The sequence below is a fragment of the Pleurodeles waltl genome, chromosome 10 (assembly GCF_031143425.1).
Source record: "Pleurodeles waltl isolate 20211129_DDA chromosome 10, aPleWal1.hap1.20221129, whole genome shotgun sequence".
Taxonomy (NCBI): domain Eukaryota; kingdom Metazoa; phylum Chordata; class Amphibia; order Caudata; family Salamandridae; genus Pleurodeles; species Pleurodeles waltl.
In genome coordinates, this window is record NC_090449.1 from 559,501,405 (window position 1) to 559,517,665 (window position 16,261).

The window sequence follows — 16,261 nt, forward strand, 5'->3', positions numbered from 1 at the left end:
ACATTGAAACAAATATCTATTTGGTAGGTACTCAGTGGCATAGTTGTAATGTAATGACACCACCATGTTGTCATTTATTGTGACAATGCCATGGTGATGATTTATTACACATATGTAAAAATGGGCACTGTGGCAATGTAGTTGCCACACTGCAAATTTACAGGTGTAGCTCCCCTGCAGCAGGGTGATGCGGTAGAGGGGCATTCAATGGGTGCTGAGTAGGCCATACCCAAGCAATAATCATGAGGTTTAACAGAATCAGCCATACCATGATACGTGCACCTGAGGCAATGGATAATTTAATGACGCCAGCCCATGGGTGTGGTTAGCATGGGTCATTTGTGAGTAATATGCTTATTGCTTCAAGATTGCCTTCCACTATTTGTGCTCAATTTTCCTACACATATGAAGAGTGCAAAGATACATTAGGGACTTTTCTGAGAGGGACACCTTCCAGCACATACTGCAATTATTGCCTGCGAGCCTGCCACACATTTCAGCATGGTGCTAGGATGCCTAAATTGGTGCTGGGCTGTAGATCATACACTTTAGCTACTGTAGGCACACACTTTGACTTTGTTCTTTTTCGTATGTCCCCACCCTGCACTTTGTGAAAGACACACCTCAGGATATTGCACCCCATGTGAGATCCTAATTCATTGGATGCCCAGTGACATACAAGAGGTAGGGGAACATGTAACCAGAAATGTGGGGAGGAGGAGTGCGTCAGTCAGGAGGTCGTCAAATTGACATTAAGTTGGATGGGCACATTGACAGTCCATAGGTCTGATTTGTTGCTGGGCAGTAGATCATACACATTAGCTACTGTAGGCACACACTTTGTTATTTTTCATATGTCCCCACCCTGCACTTTGTGAAAGACACACCTCAGTATATTGGACCCCATGTGAGATCCAAATTCATTGGATGCCCAGTGACATACAAGAGGTAGGGGAACATATAACAAGACATGTGTGTAGAAGGAGTGTATCAGTCAGGAGGTGGTCACATTGACATTAGGTTGGATGGGACACATTGACAGTCCATCGGTCTGATTTGTCAACAGTGGGTAAGAGAAGTGGGGATGTAGATTGTTGTAGCAATACTGGCAAAATCTTATGCACAGAGCTAAAGAGAAACGGTCATGGGCCACAGACTACAGCTACTGGGATGTTTTACAAGTGAGATTTGTTTCTTCCACATCTTCATCCTCTGCTATGTTCAGTGCACCCTGTGCCTGGGATTGTGTTTGAGTGGAGTTGAGGGAGGCACACGAACATCGGGGGCAGAAGAAGTGAAATCGTAGGTCCCAGTAGCTGTCACCTATGTAAAGATATGAGGCATCACTGCAGCAAAGAGAGACTGCTGGTTTCTCATTACTGCAGCAACATCACAGTGGTAGTCAGCCAAGTACTCCTTGATGGATACCAGCTCATGCTGCATGGACTGCATGACAGTGAGCATTTCCCCCAGTCTTTTGGCAACCTCGCTGGTACCACTTTAGTAGGCCATTTGTTTGTGCCTCTGCCTACGGATACTGGAGATTTTTGGCAGGGACTACTGCAGTCCATAGAACGGGAAGTGGGTGCCTCTGATGGCAGCTGAGTTGTCCCTATTGGGACTGAGGCACCTCTTTATTTCAGCTATGCTTCATGCCATGGTCTCCATCCCCACCCACACATTTTGTGCCAGCTGCCGCTGGCCTCCTACTGTTTGATTTTGAAAAACTATGCCTGGGTCCTGGGAGTCCTGGGCTGTCTGTGAGCTGGCAGGTGGTGGGTGTGCTCTGTTGGGTGAGACATCTGAAGACGCCGCAATGCTGTGTGTCCTCCCTCCAACTGGAGATAGTGACCGGATGGAACGTAGGATCTGTTGGATGGTGTCTGGATTGAAGGTTGCTAGCTGGTCATCAGGATTGTCTTGGACGTACAGGAGAGGCAGCTGGCCAGGAGGGATTTATTCAGTCTCTGCAATGGGATGGAGATATGTCACTCCTATCCTGTACTAGCTACTCTATTTAGTCCTAAGTTTTAATTTTATTGTTTCCTAATTTTAATGGCATGGAGCCACACATCAAGTCCCACATTCACGGGCCCCTGGCTGCGCACAGCACCACAAGGACATGAATTTGGATAAACCACTGTTGAAACATTGTGCAAGTCCGCATGTCAAAGTCATGTCACTTCTCAGTTATGCAGCTTTTAATTTGCACCTGCATGTGATCCATTTCTTGGTCTACATTGAATGGCATTTGAATGCCATGGGTGTTGTTTGTGGTGTACCCATGCAAGACCTATGTAATCGGGTAGAATCTGTTGTATTGCCAGACCTTCATTTTAGGGACTGTGTCAGGTCCTTATGCCACCCACATGTGTTGTAGAAGTGATGCAAGGGCGTAGCAGTTAATGTGCATCCTCCATGTGATCTCTTATGTTGTGTTCACATTATCCTGCACCATCCACAGTAAGATGCACCCACCTTGTGTGTATGTATCTATAGAAGGAGGTGTCCCTTCATGCTTAAAATCATTCATCCCCTTAACAAAGCCCCCCTTGTAGTATTGTGCAGATTTGTCTCCATAGGCACATGGCAGCAAAATGAGCAGCAGCCCAAGTGGTGGGGACAGTGGAGCCACATCTGTTGTGTGCAAGTTACATTAGTGCCCTTTCCCAGTGGTACAGGCAGGCCTTTCCCAGCACTTGGTGCCCCCCAATGCACTACATGCCTGGTCCATGTTACCCATTCTGAGTCAGAAATGGCTAGATGGTACAGTTGACACAGTGAAGGTAGTTGAGTGAAGGTAGTGAAGTGATCTGTGCATATAGGGGTATTGGGGTCAGTGGACATTACATGCAGTAGATCATTAGTGTGCCCCCATGCAACCCATTAGCATGCATACAGTGCCTCCAAAGAGCCTCCCCCTTATATAATTTCTGGGATACAACATTGACCCCAACTGCACCTTACCTTTTGTTTGTTGTAGCTTCTCAATTGCTGCAGTGTCCCATCCCAGCCCTGGACTCCTTCCACCACCTCATCCGGGATGACAGCTGCCACCTTCTCCTTCTTCACCTTCTCCTTGAGCTCATTCAGCTGCTTCTGGGCTGCAAGACTTCTTCCTCCTCTGGTCTTGATGCTCTGACACCTCTGTAATTACTATTTTTTTTTTCTCTTCACGGAACCTGCACTTCCTCTTCCTTTTCTCCTTATCCTGTGACTGCACAGGCATCCTGGCTGGTACCTGGCTCATTGGGGTCTCGTATGTCTCTCCTATCCTGATTTCTCAATTTTTTAATTTACAGGCTTCTGTTTTATTGACTTTTTTTCTGGACGCTATTTGCCGAAAAGTCATGCCATTACGAATAGCGTTGGGTAACATGCTGCAAATCAGATTAGCTGCACTTTTCTGGGAATAGCGCTGTTAGAAATGGGGTCTTTGGTTGACAGTCAGGTTACCCCCTGTTCAAGCAAGGACCCTCACTCTAGTCAGGGTAAAAGAGAATCACCCTCAGCTAACCCCTGCTTACCCCCTTGGTAGCTTGGCAGAGCAGTAGGCTTAACCTCAGAGCGCTAGGTGTAAAGTATTTGTACCAACACACACAGTAACTCAATGAAAACACTACAACATGACACAACACCGGTTTAGAAAAATAGGAAATATTTATCTAAACAAAACAAGACCAAAACGACTAAAATCCGACATACACAAGTCAAGTTATGAATTTTTAAAGATTAAACTCAAAAATAGCGCTTAGAAACAAAAATGCTTCAATGAGATGTTAACACGGTGTCGTGACGGAGTCGTTCCCAACAAGCCGACACCAGCGGCGCCGGACACGGAGTCATGTAGACCCCCAAGTACAGTACCTTTGGTGAAGAGTGAAAACAAGCTGAGGCGCGAAGTCAGGAATCACGGCGTCTGTGCGAAACGTTTAATCCGTGCACTTCAAGTGGCGTCGGTCACGACGTGGTGCGGCGACTTCCACAGAGTCGCGGACTTCAGCGGGGCTGCTGCGGCGTCGGGCCTGCGAAGAGTGTCGCATTCCAGCGAAGGTCAAGGCGTCAGGTGCAGGCGGCGTTACCGGATTCAGCAGCGGCGTCGGTCCGAAGTCGTCCGAAGTCGATTTCCTTGGATTCCACCAGCTTTCCTTTCAAGGGCCCAGGGACTGGATAGGGCACCACTTGTCAGGGTAGGAGTCTCTCCAGAGACTCCAGGTGCTGGCAGAGAGAAGTCTTTGCTGTCCCTGAGACTTCAAACAACAGGAGGCAAGCTCTAACTCAAGCCCTTGGAGATTTCTTCACAAGATGGAAGGCACACAAAGTCCAGTCTTTGCCCTCTTACTCTGGCAGAAGCAGCACTGCAGGAAAGCTCAACAAAGCACAGTCGCAGGCAGGGCAGCACTTCTTCCTCAGCTATCAGCTCTTCTCCAGGCAGAGGTTCCTCTTGGTTCCAGAAGTGTTTCTAAAGTCTGTAGATTTGGGTGCCCTTCTTATACCCATTTTAGTCTTTGAAGTCACCTTTCTTCAAAGGGGACTCACACCTACTTGTGAAATCCTGCCTTGCCCAGGCAAGTCATCGGACACACAGCAGGGGGTTGGAGCCAGCATTGTCAGAGGCAGGCACAGTCCTTTCAGATGAGAGTGACCACTCCACCCCTCCCTCCTAGCAGAGATGGTTAATCAGGAAATGCAGGTTACACCCCAGCCCCCTTTGTGTCACTGTCTGGGAGTGAGGTGAAAAACAACCCAACTGTCAAACTGACCCAGACAGGGAATCCACAAACATGGCAGAGTCACAGAATGGTTTAAGCAAGAAAATGCTCACTTTCTAAAAGTGGCATTTTCAAACGCACAATCTTAAAATCAACTTTACTAAAAGATGTATTTTTAAATTGTGAGTTCAGGGACCCCAAACTCCACATGTCCATCTACTCTCTAGGGGAATCTACACTTTAATCATATTTAAAGGTAGCCCCATGTTATCCTATGAGAGAGACAGGCCTTGCAACAGTGAAAAACGAAGTTGGCAGTATTTCACTGTCAGGACATATAAACCACATTACTATATGTCCTACCTTATCCATACACTGCACCCTGCCCTTGGGGCTACCTAGGGCCTACCTTAGGGGTGCCTTACATGTAAGAAAAGGGAAGGTTTAGGCCTGGCAAGTGGGTATACTTGCCAAGTCGAATTTACAGAGTAAAAATACACACACAGACACTGCAGTGGCAGGTGTGAGACATGATTACAGGGTTACTTGTGTGGGTGGCACAACCAGTGCTGCAGGCTCACTAGTAACATTTGATTTACAGGCCCTGGGCACCTCTAGTGCACTTTACTAGGGACTTAACAGTAAAACAAATATGCCAATCATGGAGAACCAATTACGTACACATTTTGAACAGGAGCACTTCACTTTAGCACTGGTTAGCAGTGGTAAAGTGCCCAGAGTAACAAAAACAATAAAATCAGAGTCCAGCACCCATCAACAACCTGGGGAACAGAGGCAAAAAGTTAAGGGAGACCACGCCAAGGATGAAAAGTCTAACACGTGTCCCCCCCAGCTAAAAGTGGGGAGCAATTACCCAACCTCATGGGAGTTCTCATCACTAAGGCGGAAGAACCTGGACAGACCATCAGCATTGGCGTGCTCTGTACCAGGACGATGTTTCACCGTAAAGTCCATCCCCTGTAGGGAAATGGACCACCTCAACAGTTTTGGATTCTCACCCTTCATCTGCATTAACCATCTGAGGGGCCTGTGGTCGGTCTGAACTCGGAAGTGAGCCCCAAACAAGTAGGGTCTTAGCTTCTTCAGTGCCCAGACCACAGCAAACGCTTCGCATTCTATGGCACTCCACCTACGTTCCCTGGGTAGTAACCTCCTGCTAATGAAGGCTACGGGTTGATCTAGGCCCTCTTCATTAAGCTGTGAGAGTACTGCTCCAATACCATGCTTTGAGGCGTCTGTTTGCACAACAAACTCCTTGGAGTAGTCAGGTGCCTGCAGCACAGGTGCTGTGCACATAGCAGCCTTCAGGGCATCAAAAGCGTTCTGGCAAGCCTCTGTCCAGATCACTTTCTTGGGTTGCTTCTTAGAAGTCAACTCCGTTGAGGGGGTAACAATGGTACCATATCCCTTAACAAACCTCCTGTAATATCCTGTGAGACCTAAAAAGGCTCTCACTTCAGTCTGTGTCTTGGGAGGCTCCCAAGCCAGAATCGTGTCAATCTTAGGCTGTAGGGGTGCCACCTGGCCACTCCCCACCTGGTGTCCTAAGTACACCACAGAACCCTGCCAAATTTGGCACTTGCTCGCCTTAATAGTGAGGCCTGCCTTCTGCAGGGCCTCTAACACTCTCCAGAGGTGTTGCAGGTGTTCCTCCCATGTGGAACTAAGCACAGAAATGTCATCCAGGTAGGCGGCACTGAACTCATCCAGTCCTGCCAACACCTGGTTGACCAACCTCTGAAAGGTGGCAGGGGCATTCTTCATCCCAAAGGGCATCACATTGAAGTGGAAGTGCCCATCTGGGGTAGAGAATGCTGACCTCTCGTTTGCCCCCTCAGTTAAGGCAATCTGCCAGTACCCAGATGTTAAATCAAACGTACTGAGGTACTTGGCAGCTCCTAACCGATCAATGAGCTCATCAGCTCGGGGGATGGGGTGTGCGTCAGTCTTGCTGACCGCATTGAGACCCTGGTAGTGGCACCAGGAGCAGCAGCCTTTGGGACCAAGACCACTGGGCTGGCCCAAGGACTGCTGGAGTGCTCAATAACCCCTAGGGTTAACATTTTGGAGACTTCCTCCTTAATGCAAGCCCTGACCCTGTCAGTCACCCTGTCAACCTTATGTTTAACAGGTGTACTGTCCCCAGTGTCCACATCATGTGTGCACAGGTGTGTGACTCCTGGGATCAGGGAAAACAGCGAGGCGAACTGTCCCAGCACGTGGCGACAGTCCCTCTGCTGTTCCTCAGTCAGGGAGGGGGAGAGGATCACTCCCTCCACAGACCCATCTTTCTCTCCTGCAGACAGGAGGTCAGGAAGAGGCTCACTCTCTTCCTCCACCCCGTCATCTGTCGCTAGGAGCATGGATAGCTCAGTTCGCTCAAAGTGTGGTTTGAGGCGGTTGACATGTAGGACCCTCAAAGGGTTTCTGGGGGATTGCAAGTCTACCAGATAGGTGACCTCGCTCTTTCTTTCCACCACCTCAAAAGGCCCAGTCCACTTATCTTGGAGAGCCCTAGGCTCCACTGGTGCCATGACCCACACTTTTTGTCCAGGCTGAAACTCAACCAGAGTGGCATTCTGGTCGTACAACCGTTTCATATCCTCCTGGCTCGCCTCCAGGTTCTCCTGAGCGAGACTCCTGAAGCGGGCAGTCTGGTTTCTTAGTGCCAGCATGTAGCTAAATACATCCTGGGGTGGTTTACTAGGAGCTTTCTCCAAAGCCTCCTTCACCAGACTGAGCGGTCCCCTCACAGGGTGGCCATAGATGAGCTCAAAGGGGCTAAAGGCAAGTCCCTTTTGAGGCACCTCCCTGTAAGCGAACAAAAGGCATGGCAAGAGAACGTCCCACTTACGCCTCAAGGGCTGTGACAGGCCCTGAATCATGCCTTTCAAGGTGCGGTTGAATCTCTCAACCAGACCATTACTTTGGGGGTGGTAAGGGGTGGGGAACTTGTAGGTTACCCCACACACCTTCCACAGAGACTTCATATAAGTGGATATGAAGTTTGTACCTCTATCAGATATCACCTCCTTGGGGAACCCCATGCGGGTAAAAACCCCCATCAAGGCACGTCCCACCACGGGGGCAGTGACCGTCCTTAGAGGAATGGCTTCTGGGTACCGTGTGGCATGGTCCACCAGGACCAGGATGAACCTGTTGCCCATGGCTGTCTTGGGATCCAGAGGCCCCACAATGTCAATTCCTACCCTTTCAAAGGGAGTGCTGACTACAGGTAAAGGTTGGAGGGGAGCTTTGCATTTCCCCCCACTCTTGCCACTTGCCTGACAAGTCTGACAAGACCTACAATAAGCAGCTGACTGCTTGTGCATCAAGGGCCAGTAAAAGTGGGAGACAAGCCTCTTATAGGTCTTGTCCTGCCCTAGATGTCCTGCCAAAGGCACATCATGAGCCAAACCCAGTAGGAAGGCCCTGAAGCACTGGGGTACCACCAGCATACGAGCTGACCCAGGCTCAGGAACCTTAGGCTCACTGTACAGGAGGCCATCCTCCCAATAAATCAGGTGAGTACCTGGCGCCTCGCCAGCCGCCTGGGCTGAAGCCTGCTGTCGCAGCCCCTCAAGAGTAGGGCACTCCTTCTGCGCTGTGCAGAATGCTTCCCTGGTGGCTCCCCCTTCCTGCTGCCACTGCGACAGCTCAGGGATCTCCCCCAGTTCAGCCACCTGTTCCCATGTAGGCTCCGGGGCATCACCCTCAGGCTCTGCCTCCTCCCGGAACGTGGGAACTTCTGGGGTTGGTTTCCCGTGCCCCCTGCCCTTCCTCTTCTTGGCGGTCCCCTGGGCCACTGTTTCAGGCTTCAGGGGCTCTTGACTACCCTGATTGGCTGCCATAGACCGGGTGGATACGCATACCCACCCAGGCAGACCCAACATCTCAAAGTGAGACCTGTGTTCCACCTCCTTCCAAGGGGAATCCTCCAGGTTGTTACCTAGCAAACAATCAACAGGCATGGTTGGACTCACAGCTACTTTCCAGGAACCTGAGACCCCCCCCCATTCAAAGGGAACCTGCGCCACTCTGCAGAGGCGCTCAGAGTTGTCTACTGCAACTACTTGGTGAAGTACCTGGGGATCAATCTGCTCTTCAGACACCAGGTGACTCCTCACTGTAGTCACACTGGCTCCTGTGTCTCTCAGAGCCTCCACCCTCTGTCCATTGATGGTCACCCATTGCCTGTACTTCTTAGTGTTATCAGGCACTAGGTTTCTCTGGACCATCTCACTGTCCCCTAGTGAGACAAGGGTCATTTCTGCTGGTTCCCACCCACCTGAAACCAACTCCTCCCCAAGCGGTACACTGGCCAAACTCTGGGACGGTGCACCAGTGGGTGCCGGTGTACTTTTGGGGCATTTGGGGTCCCCCCTCACATGACCCACCTGGTCACATGCATAGCACTTACGTGGGGGACCACCTGCCACTGGCTTCCCTTTGGACAACCATGGCTTCTTTTCACTGGGGGGTTGGGAATCCTTACCCTGGGAATCAGTTTGGGGCCCTTTAGAGAACTCCCCCTGTTTGCCCTTACCCCCCCCCTTTCTTCTGAGAGGGACCCTGCCCACCCTTGGCGTGGTCTCCCCCATACCTCTTTTGGACCCTGGTGCTCTCCCAGCGGTCCGCTTCCTGTGCAAGGTTCCTGGGGTCAGTCAGCTTGCTGTCAATGAGGTGCTGGCGCAGCTCTGGAAAACATAAACTGTACAAGTGCTCCCAAGCAATTAAATTGTAAAGCCCCTCAAACGTGTTTACCTTACATCCCTTCACCCAACCATCCAGTGACCTGCAAAAAGAATCAACACATTCCAACCATGTTTGGGATTCCTTTCTCTTGTAGGATCTAAACTTCTCCTTGTACTGCTCAGGGGTGAGACCATACCTGGTGAGTAAGGCCTCCTTCATGACAGGGTAGGTGAGATCCTGAGCATCCCCCAAGGCTGTCAGTGTGTCCTTCCCCTCTGCCTCAAAATGCTTCCACAGGGCTGCCCCCCAATGAGCTTCAGGGACCAGGTTCATGTGGAGAGCTGACTCATAACCCTTGAACCACAAGTAGATATCATCCTCCCTCTTATAATCCCTCACAAGGTCTTTTGGGATGTGTACCCTTCTCTCAGGCTGCACTGTAGGATTGCTGCCACCATCCCTACTGGGCTGACTCCTCTGATCTATCTTTTTTAAACTGAGCTCATGAGCCATTGCTAACTTCCTTTCCTCAATGGCCAGCCTTCTCTGTTCCATCTCTAGACTGAGCTTTTTCAGCTCCAATTGGTACTCCCTCTCTGCCTGTCTGTCCTGTAACTCTCCAGGTGCCAGACCCTTGGAGGATACATTGCTACTTGCCCTAGAGACTCTTTCCCTGGGAATAACAGGTCCCCCACTATACCATTATGTACTGATTGATCTCCCTCCTCATCCTCATCCTCCTCCTCATCCTCAGTGTGCCCTCCAGTGCTTCTGGTTGTCACCCAGGCCCTCAGCGCCTTTTTCAGCTCATCCTTCTTGGAAGAGCTCTTAATGGGACAACCAAAATTTTTACAAAACTGCTTTAGCTGAGCCTTGTTATAACTATCCAATTGCTTCAGGTCAAAAACAGCTTCAACTGATGCATCTCCAAGTAGAGACATGATAAAAGGTTAAAAGAGTGCAAAGTTCCAAATGCAGAAAAGCAAGTTCTCAAATGAAGTTCCAGAAAAGTCAATCACCGGATCAGCGAAAAAAGAAACTGAATGCAGAGCAAAAACAGTCCAAATAGAAAAAAACAAAAATCACAAGACTAGTAGTATGTGGTCATGTAGTGGTCTGAACTCAAACAGTAGTGTACACTTAATTACTGTATGTCAAGCACAAATACAAGTCCAAATCCCAACCGCTGATCACCAATGTTAGAAATGGGGTCTTTGGTTGACAGTCAGGTTACCCCCTGTTCAAGCAAGGACCCTCACTCTAGTCAGGGTAAAAGAGAATCACCCTCAGCTAACCCCTGCTTACCCCCTTGGTAGCTTGGCAGAGCAGTAGGCTTAACCTCAGAGCGCTAGGTGTAAAGTATTTGTACCAACACACACAGTAACTCAATGAAAACACTACAAAATGACACAACACCGGTTTAGAAAAATAGGAAATATTTATCTAAACAAAACAAGACCAAAACGACAAAAATCCGACATACACAAGTCAAGTTATGAATTTTTAAAGATTAAACTCAAAAATAGCGCTTAGAAACAAAAATGCTTCAATGAGATGTTAACACGGTGTCGTGACGGAGTCGTTCCCAACAAGCCGACACCAGCGGCGCCGGACACGGAGTCGTGTAGACCCCCAAGTACAGTACCTTTGGTGAAGAGTGAAAACAAGCCGAGGCGCGAAGTCAGGAATCACGGCGTCTGTGCGAAACGTTTAATCCGTGCACTTCAAGCGGCGTCGGTCACGACGTGGTGCGGCGACTTCCACAGAGTCGCGGACTTCAGCGGGGCTGCTGCGGCGTCGGGCCTGCGAAGAGCGTCGCGTTCCAGCGAAGGTCACGGCGTCAGGTGCAGGCGGCGTTACCGGATTCAGCAGCGGCGTCAGTCCGAAGTCGTCCGAAGTCGATTTCCTTGGATTCCACCAGCTTTCCTTTCAAGGGCCCAGGGACTGGATAGGGCACCACTTGTCGGGGTAGGAGTCTCTCCAGAGACTCCAGGTGCTGGCAGAGAGAAGTCTTTGCTGTCCCTGAGACTTCAAACAACAGGAGGCAAGCTCTAACTCAAGCCCTTGGAGATTTCTCCACAAGATGGAAGGCACACAAAGTCCAGTCTTTGCCCTCTTACTCTGGCAGAAGCAGCACTGCAGGAAAGCTCCACAAAGCACAGTGACAGGCAGGGCTGCACTTATTCCTCAGCTATCAGCTCTTCTCCAGGCAGAGGTTCCTCTTGGTTCCAGAAGTGTTTCTAAAGTCTGTAGATTTGGGTGCCCTTCTTATACCCATTTTAGTCTTTGAAGTCACCTTTCTTCAAAGGGGACTCACACCTACTTGTGAAATCCTGCCTTGCCCAGGCAAGTCATCAGACACACAGCAGGGGGTTGGAGCCGGCATTGTCAGAGGCAGGCACAGTCCTTTCAGATGAGAGTGACCACTCCACCCCTCCCTCCTAGCAGAGATGGCTAATCAGGAAATGCAGGTTACACCCCAGCCCCCTTTGTGTCACTGTCTGGTGTGAGGTGAAAAATAACCCAACTGTCAAACTGACCCAGACAGGGAATCCACAAACATGGCAGAGTCACAGAATGGTTTAAGCAAGAAGATGCTCACTTTCTAAAAGTGGCATTTTCAAACGCACAATCTTAAAATCAACTTTACTAAAAGATGTATTTTTAAATTGTGAGTTCAGGGACCACAAACTCCACATGTCCATCTACTCTCTAGGGGAATCTATACTTTAATCATATTTAAAGGTAGCCCCCATGTTATCCTATGAGAGAGACAGGCCTTGCAACAGTGAAAAACGAAGTTGGCAGTATTTCACTGTCAGGACATATAAACCACATTACTTTATGTCCTACCTTATCCATACACTGCACCCTGCCCTTGGGGCTACCTAGGGCCTACCTTAGGGGTGCCTTACATGTAAGAAAAGGGAAGGTTTAGGCCTGGCAAGTGGGTACACTTGCCAAGTCGAATTAACAGAGTAAAAATACACACACATACACTGCAGTGGCAGGTGTGAGACATGATTACAGGGTTACTTGTGTGGGTGGCACAACCAGTGCTGCAGGCCCACTAGTAACATTTGATTTACAGGCCCTGGGCACCTCTAGTGCACTTTACTAGGGACTTAACAGTAAAACAAATATGCCAATCATGGAGAACCAATTACGTACACATTTTAAACAGGAGCACTTGCACTTTAGCACTGGTTAGCAGTGGTAAAGTGCCCAGAGTAACAAAAACAATAAAATCAGAGTCCAGCACCCATCAACAACCTGGGGAACAGAGGCAAAAAGTTAAGGGAGACCACGCCAAGGATGAAAAGTCTAACAAGCGCCATTTACATTTGATGCAAAACTGTGTTAGCCGAGTTTTGTGCCATTTCTTGTGAATCTAGGCCAAAGTGCGCTATGCTTGCTATGCCCTTATATGGCAGTCAGAGGACCTTAATTTGTGTTGCATCTTTAACTGGTAGACAATGCAGTTTCTGAAAGATTGTGATTGTGCCAACAGGACACTACTCATTTTTAATTTAAAAATACACTTTTGGCCAAAGTCCTTTTGTTTCATGTAAAGATAACACTTCAGCGCTTTATTCACAGATGTTGACATGCAGCTACTTATGTGAGTCCAGTACCCCAGAGAGCCCCTCCGTTGACTATTAAGTTGGGCCCCTGACATCAATAAGGGGCAAAAGAAAGGTGTGGTAATTCTCGCAGTCACATCTAGGGGCAAAACACACTATTGTCAACATTGAGCAAAACAGTTTCCTCTACGATGTCGACTGGTACCAAAGATTTTTAAGTGAATCCTTGGAAGGGAAGAAGCTTGCAAGTCAGGGATGGCCATAAGAGACAATTCTTAGAAATATGATCATCTGTACTAGACTGGGTGTAGCTCACTGAGTCTTCCAAGTACTTTAAGAGCTTCACAAATACTGACAGAGATTGAATAATGAAGGAGAAGCATAAAGCGGCTTGTGACCCCCTACACCTTGTCGATGTCACACTAGTCTCTCGCTAAGCAATGTACACTAGTATCTTCACTCTTGGAGAGAGGTGAGGGAGAGAAAAGGACGGAACTTGGTTATTACCTTTCACATTACATTTTAAAAAACATTGAAACTTAAAGAGAAAAACTCGCCTACAAGCTTTAGACATGCAAAAACAAATGGATATAATTTACAATTATAAACCAAGCAATTCAACTTGTTGTTCAAGAAACTCCGATATAAAGCTTTTTGCATAAACAATTCCACATAGACATATTTTAACGCATGGGAAAAAAGATAAAACCATTCCTTGCTTCATATTACATTGTTAGGTTTGTAGAGCACAAGGTATATCACACCTCTTTCTCTTGTATTTTCCAGACCTGGTGGAGAAAAGCAGACATTCTTGCTGTTATGTCTGACTTGGTTCCCCTAATAAAAAACATAATTTTATCAGCCTTTCACATGCCTTGGTCAACTACGACTGTGCTCTTACCCTCTCTTGCGCATCACATCATATCTTGAGCAGATTTAAATTAAGAGACAGATTTAAGAGGCCTTTGTGCCATAATATCGCCACATTAGAGTCATTTTTGTTTCACTAATGTGGCACTATTATTGCAAAAACGCCACACCAGATTTACAAAATGGAGCATTGCATGCAGTGCACCACTTTACAACCCTTTGTGCTACATTAGGCCTATTTAAATATGATGACGATCTCGGGGCGCTAAGGGGTGCAAGGAAAGTGGCGCTGCACTGTGTGCTGTGCCAATTTTTTTAAACCTGCTCCTGAGTGTTGAAGCATTTTTGTTTGCTTCCATTATGTAAGTACATTTCGCATCCACGGTCTAACTAAAAATACTGAGCTGGCTGTCTAGTTATTATTTTTTGCTACCTACAACTCGCCTTTCTTCGTTGTAGTGCAGCAAACGCTTATATGGTTGAGGACATATCAAGAGGAAAAATTTATTTTCATGGTACTGCTTTCTGATTCTCAATATCGGCGTGTGTGTCATCTATTGAGTTTTTGCCTTTTTTCTGCATGAGTCGGTCTTTTACAGAGCCCTTGATTGAATTTAAGTGCCGAGTTCCTGAGTGTTGGACTGCTTTGGCATCTTGTCAAGCTCTCTTCTTTAAGATGACTCAGTTAGAGGGGCAATCAATTCTACCAGCTTCTACCTACCAGGTTGTTGTTTTGCTATCATGATTCAGAATAAGTATGGCCTCTAATCATTATTTAGCTTATGAGCATTACAGTGCATCAACAATACTGATTCTAAAAGACAGCTTTTGAAACGCTCTTCGGGCCTTGATGAAAGGCCATCTAAGCAAATAATGAGTTGTATTATCTGCATATGCCATGATGGAAAATTTGAAAGATCTAATCAGTCAGACAAGAAACACCATATACATTTTAAAATGAGTAGGTCTCAATGGGAACCTCTTAGTTCATTTGTTTAGGTCCTGAGTTACAAGGTACGATTTTTACAATGTGTAGACAATCGTGTAGAAAAGAGGTAAGTTAGTTAAAGTTTTTTCTCGTATTTTAGTTTTATCACATCAATCACCATCATATCATGAGTGATGGTCTCAAACAAGGCTGAAAGCTTTGATAGTATGTATGTTGCTTTGTCTCCATAATCAAGTATCCAGCATAGATTCTCCACCACAGATACCAGGGCTAATTCCATGCCAGGTTGTGATCTGAAGCCCAACTCCTCTGGATCCAGGATGGCATTGTGGTCCAGAAGTCCGTGATCTCCTTGTAGTCATACTTTGCTCAGACTTTAATCGGACATGTAAGCAGGAAAATGGGGCAGTATTTACTATGTATATTACTATCCACCAATGACTTTTTAATATTCGTGTAACCACTACTTGCTTCCATAATTGATGAACATACACTGCCTTTAGGGAAGCATTGCACAAAGATGTTCAGTTTGGACACGTTCTATCAATCGCCTTGTGAAAGATAAAAGAAAGACAAGCATTCACAGAAGAGCAAGATTTAATCATTAAGACAGTTCTTGCACCATCTCAGAGGAAAATGTTTGAATTCAGTGAGGGGCGATAAAGCTTGAGATTATTGAGATAAATGCATAGTGGTGATTTGAATGAATTTGAGATACAAAAGGTCCAGCGGATATCAGCAGTTTTATCATAGAAAAATTGAACCTGCAGTAGAGGCAGCATGCTTGCATATAGGATCAAGAGATGAGTCCAGCATTTTAATGAATTCCTTGACAATATTGGACGAAAACGCTAAATATTTTTTCCTGATAGGTACCTATCATTGTGTTTCTTTATATTTGTAAAGTGCAGCTGAATAGATTTTTTTTGTTCCAAACTGTTAATCCTTCTTTGGCTACATTGTAGTTGTTTACATTTCTGTTTTGTTTGTGCTAATCCTGTAAAAAACAAGGTACTGAAAAAAGGATCCTCAAGATGTTGTTTGTTTCCTGGGGTACCAGAATCAAGTGAATAAATGAGCCAGGAGGCAATATCTGGATGCAATATGTGGGTGTTAATACTGTAAAATATGGAAAAGAACCTATGTAATGCTTTACAAAAGCATCCTGTGATACCCCTTTCCAAGTTCTAGCTGTGTTGTACTATGGTGGACCTGCAAAACCCAATCAATGAACACTTTAAAATGATGTGTCAAAAACAGGGGAAGGGTTTCCATTCTATTGATATTAGATTGAGAAGAAAAAATGAGGTTGTGTGTTGTGCCTTCATAATTTTTAGGAGAATTCGCAAATGATCTTAGACCTAGGGTTGGGCAGGTGTCTATTAAATTTTGTTTTTTTTTCATATTCAGAATGATCCAACCAAATGTTA